We start from the raw sequence: 6,168 nt of genomic DNA, 5'->3' as shown, positions 1-6,168 counted from the left end.
GGCTTTAACGTCACTGTGGTTCCACATTGTTTAGCGGACTTTGATTTCAATTTCTTGACCTGACCATCAGTCAGCGTAACATTGACAACATTATATGACATTTTTATTAAATAACAGATTAATCTAATTGCTACATGTTTTCACTCAAAGAGTTTTCACTTAAAGATTTTCCACTGGTGCATCAACAACTCTCATTCGTCCGCCAGCTCCTTCCAACAGCATTGATTTATCGCTGAGAATGACAGCAACCGCTCTATAATTAACGCCACCCGGGTTTATACGAGCTCGGAAGTGTATGTCAACGACGGATTGTCTCATTAAATCAAGATGTTCCAACGAAAAGTAATAAATCGGATACAAGTTTTTAAAATCAAGTTGTGATATTTGCAAACCGGTGTCGACGTTTTGATCACGCGCCATAAATGACAGCATCCGATGATACACGCGAGCAATATGGTTGTTGTTGTAATTAAGCTGTATATCCTCGGATGGTTCCTGTTGTCCGTTTATTTTCAGCGAAACCTCACTGACTCCTAATTGATCAAATATCATATGACTGCGTTCTTGATTATTCAATCGTCTTATATCCTGTAACGCAACAAATATATGACGTGGAGCTGAAACACCTTGTTTGGATGCCAAGTGCCATGTAAATGTCTCACCGACATTATCCTCTTTGACATCAGTTGTTACCGCTAGCCAACTCAACAATGATTTTCCCCCCTGTTCCATAAATGATACCAATCGTGCTTCCGTGGTAATTGATGGAGTCAACACTGGCATCCACAATGCTATTTTATCTAAAACGACTTTACCGGCAGCGACACCAGCGGCACGCCAGATGGCATTGTTGTCATCGCCCCTTCGCACTAACACTATTGTGTGTTTGGCTCCATAGATAACTTTCTGACGTTTCTGCAGAATCCAAATATATGATGGAGTGGAATCGCGCATGAAAACCGTCGTTGTTGTCCTTGCAATGTTGCTACTCGTGTTGCAAATCCTAGATTGAAATCATTGTTAACCCTTCCCATAATAGTGAAATCAGCGCCTGGTCTTGGTCTGCGGTCTGGATTAGCCGCTTCAGCTTGATTAGCAACTGAAGTATCTTGTGGTGTCAACACGTTAATGTACTGAATGTGGTCAGCGTTATTTTGGGTATCCTTAGCGAACATCATAGACGGACCCGCCGATCTTGTATAATCATCAGAATATCTTGCTAGCCCGATTATCGTTGTTGCAACATCAACATCGTTTTCTATTGATTCAATTTCTCGTCCGTCAGTGAGATATCTAGCACTCTCAAATAACGCCATGATGCCGTTGTTGACAAAGCCAACTTGAATACGAGGGTCATCTGGGTATGGTGTATCAGCTGCAACATCTGTTACGAGTTTTCCTTCGATTTCAATAAACGCTTCACATGGCAAAAAATATTTACTGGTATCATGGACTTGAAGTTCAATTCGAGATCGTAGGTTGGCTTGTGGCGGTTGATAGGAATAATATTGATAATCACGGACGGAATCATCCTTATCCACTGGGGCATCCATATCAAATGCCGGATCGGCTCTTCGTTTAAACATTTTTATTATTATTCATGTTGGTGTTTTCAATTGCGAAACTCTTTGAGTGGAAAATCTACGATTTTCATCAACGTCGTTTTCGTCGTAAATTCTTTGAATTTTGTTTAAGGCCACTTCCCGCTATCGCGTTCATGATAGCGCTGGTTGTTGCATCGGTGGATGACTGAGCCGCCAACGACGGAGTCGTCATCAATGACTGAGCCGCCAATGACTCTAGTTTTTCTTCCACGGCGTTATTTATTACTTTACTGACATTTGCAGGCATCACTGTCGTTGATGGCATCACCGGTGGTTTCTGTTTTCTTTTTCTCACCAACGATGCTAGTTTATCTCGTGCGGCAGAAAACGCCCTTCCGGCAACATCTCCAATAGCACTAATACCCCTATCACGAATAACATCAATAGCCTTCATTCCTAATTGTTTGGCTAACGGCGCCACTTTTGGAGCCATTCTTGTAAATAACCCCGCAATGGTATTACCGAGCCCATCTCCATAGTACGCGCGGTAAACAGGCAATCACGAGTTTACCACGTAGACGAGTACTGGTTTATCATGGTTGTAGTGTATGATCATCTTATTATTATCATGTTAATGTTTTCCAATTAGTGATTGATCAATCGCTGTAATGACCGTGGTCATCAAAACCATCCACGAGTTCGTTTATGAGCATTCGATATATATCAATACCCATTACGCCGCCGGCAAATAGCCGCCTGCAAATATCAGCGGCTTCATTAATAATTTCTCTGGAATTATTTCCGGCTCGTTTCCCTCCGATAAGTACTTCTAACCGTGATATATCACTGAGAACATTACCAGGACAAGTAACACTAGCGTTTCCAACTAAGCCGCTGCCTAAATATCCATCTCCAGTTGTTTCTTTAGTTGTGTCCCATTTACCAAGAAATCCAGTTGACTTCTCTTTACCTACTCTATTCAATACCATCTCGTTAAAATCCTCGAAATCATTGCGGATATTTTCTGTGATTCTAAATTTGCCACGTTTTGCCAGGTATACTTTTTTTATCCAATTCTCGTCATTTTTTATATACTCTTTATACATCTTGTTTACAGCGTTTTCTCTTAGATCAGGTGAAAAATTCAGCGCGGTGAATTTAGCTAATTCAGCGACATCTAAACTTTTAATTTTATTGTATACATCGTGTGTAAATATACTTTGTGGTGAATACATTTTTTCTATAGTAACGTCTCCTTCCTTTTCTTCAGTATCACCTTGTCGTCGTAGTTCTTCTAGTACTCGTTCTTTTTGTTGTTGTTGCTGTCCAGTAGTTGTTATATCCACGGGAAGTGTTTCCAGAGACTTTTTTGTTTGTTCGGTCTCTGCTGATATCTTTTCAAGTACAGGAAGAAGAGACACTTCTCGTCGCTCGCCTTCCTTAGGAATATCTCCATATATTGCTCGTTCTGTTGCCGTTTTTACGTCTTTGGTCGCTTTAGTTACCGGGGCAAATAACTGTTCACTTCCAACAGCAAAATCAGTTTGCATTTGTTGCCGCGTTTGAAGTTTCTCTCTGACTCTGTCTCGTAACGGTATAAACGCTTTAAGCGCTGCTAGTCTTTCACGTGCTAATCTAGTTGTAAGTGATTCACCTACCATTTATTGTAAAAACGCTAGCGTTTTCAATTGCTTTGCAATTTTATAATACAAAACCCCAAACACGTCATTGCAATTGAATACTGAGTTATTTAATAATGTACTATCAAGTCAAAGTATCCATCAACGACAAAGTTAAACTATACGACGCAATCCGGGAATGCTTCAAAAATAACTCGAGGGAGGGTTTTAAACTAGTAGTTTCTGAACACGGTGATGATAGATTCTTGCTAACATCACAGCAATATCAGCAACTACGTGAAAACGGCGGATATCGCAGTAATTATCTGCGGCCACGAACAGTTAATTCAGTACGCACATAGTTGTATAGGAAAATCCAGCTTGATAAGAATTCTTGGAGGAGAAAATCCTATGTAGAAATATACCTGCACATGTGAATAAAAAGTCGTTACGACACTACATTTAGTTGTCATTGTGTTTAACACGCACACGTGTATGGATTTTTCCCACTAACGTATATGACTTCGCTGATGGCAAAAAAAATGTTTGTTTTAACGTTTTATTTTTTTTACTTGTACACACAGGTATGTGCATTGACCTGGTTACGCTTAGTGAACAGTTATGCCATAGTAACTTCAATGAGTATAATCGGTGATTTCAATTGAGAGAGTTCTCTCCTCCACAGCGTCTTCGTCTAGAATCTTCCTGATGTTTTTAATTTTATTAGAGATTTCTCGACGCCGTTCAAAAGCCTGTCCGAGTTTTCGTCGTATTTTTTCAACGGTAGTAAACAATCCAATAAATGCATTTACGTCATTGCCATACAGGTTTTCATTGATCGTATATTGTAATCGCTTTATAAAAGAATACTCACGTGGCAAGGTATATCGACCTTTCTTTGATTGCTCGTTAATAATTTCATAATCGGACAATATTTTTTGGTTATCAAGCTTATCAGATAATACAATTCCTTGATTTTTTAATTTTGAAATTTCAATTAAAATGTTATTGATGTCTTCGATATTCATATTCTTATAAACATCTTTATTTCTAATATCAAAAATTTTAATAAAATTATTGCGGTCATTTTTTGACCCGTTTTTAAGGACGATACAATGCCGTAAATCTCCACTCGAGTGTTGTGGCAGATTGTAGGCATATAAACAATGACGTAGATGATATTATGGTATGGGGTGATGGGACGGCACAAGACAGCACAAACATAAAAGAGGCGGGGCGGAACTCTACGGCTGATTCGACCAATCAAAAGCAACCCAATTAAATTAACCCGGTTGCATGATTGTGAACAAAAGACAACCACACGCCCGGGTCAAGTGCGTGGGTTAGTTTTGATTGATCGAATCAGCTTTCGAAAGCCCCAGGCTTATAACGAGTCGGCTTATATATAAGGTGACTAATACAGCGGCGTCAGTCACAAGATGTGTGTTAATTTAAATTTCCTCGAATCGTTAAATCCTTGAATACTTATTAATGGTGTTTCACAGCATTTAAATGAAACCAAATATTTGAATAAAGCACAAAACAGAATATTACAGTTGTTTGTAAAGAGAATTTGATTAATTCGTTTTCTTTGAAACAGATAAAATTAATTAATTGTAATAGATTGTAGCGTTCACACTGTCAGCAACTTTGTCGGCGACTTCGTCACTCACCGATATGCCATCACGAGTTATTCCCCTTTGATGTATGAAAACTGAATTCTGTGTCCAGTGTCCTTTGAGATCGCTGTTTTAGTTATATTCTCTGCAACATCTCGAACTGATTTACTACAAATATCGAAATACCTACCAGCCGCATTCATAGAGTGAAATATTTTTTCCTCGTGTGTTGTTGTATCAAATGACTTTACACTCTTTGCTTTTTTCGCGTGTTTACCTGTTTTACCTTTTTTGTTATTTTGACTTGAAGTAATGGATTGCAGGTTCATAAGAGAATTATTTAGACAATCAGAATCAATGTGATCAATAACCACCCTCGATTGGTCCGTTAAATGCTTCATATACCACCCTGTGAACAAGATATTTCTTCTTTCCAACAGTAAATCGCATATACCCTTGATTATTTACAGTACCAACGGGTTTTTTTAGTCTATGATGTCTCACAACGCCGTCACGAGATGCTTCATAACTGACAAGCACAGGGTGAGGTCTGAAGTCTTGGCTCATTTGTATAACAATACTATTTGTTTAATTCATTACTTGGTTTAATTATAAACCTATCAATATAGTCGTTAGGAGTTCTGATGATTTTGTCATCATTAGGGTCAATTACGGAGTTTTTTATTCGTTTATCATAATAGCGTTTTAGTTCCCTGTATCGTTTTCCGCCGCAGCTGATACATAATTGTGATTTCCCTCTTACACCAACGTGGCAAATCAGGCATGGGAGGGGTCCAAGAGAACCATTTCGAACGCTTTGTAAATGATATCCACAAAATTCACCTCTACATGATTTATTGCACGGGGTTACCGACCCAATCATCAACCATTTGCAGTGATTCATTATACTGTATTCTTTCATTTAAATACTTGTTTTAATTATATGGAGGATGAGTTTGAGAGATTATCAGCAATTAAGCATTACAAAAATGTTAAATTTAATCTCGATAGACCCCTCAAAGACGTACCAAAACGGGCGATAACAGATAGAACCTTGATAAAAAAAATACGTGAATGCACTATTGAATTCAAGCGTGATGGAGCATCTCACACCTGGTCAACATTTCGAATTGATGGCATCGTTCATGCTACCATGAACGACAAACGCGCGGCGACGATAATATCACAACTTGGCAGTAAAAAATATTTTTTCAGAGTAAAATTCATTGTCCAGACGGAAACAGGTAATTGGATCATACGAGATAAATTTGAACCAGTTCGTATCGGCAGTAAAACAGTCGTTGTTAGCAAAGATTCCAAGCCGGGGCTGTTAACTGGAATAGACAAACCATACTATGAACGAGCGTATCCTGAAACAGCAGTTGT

The sequence above is a fragment of the Sinohyriopsis cumingii genome, chromosome 17 (genome assembly GCF_028554795.1).
Source record: "Sinohyriopsis cumingii isolate HCF-2022 chromosome 17, ASM2855479v2, whole genome shotgun sequence".
Taxonomy (NCBI): domain Eukaryota; kingdom Metazoa; phylum Mollusca; class Bivalvia; order Unionida; family Unionidae; genus Sinohyriopsis; species Sinohyriopsis cumingii.
Note: the sequence above shows the minus strand (reverse complement) of the source record.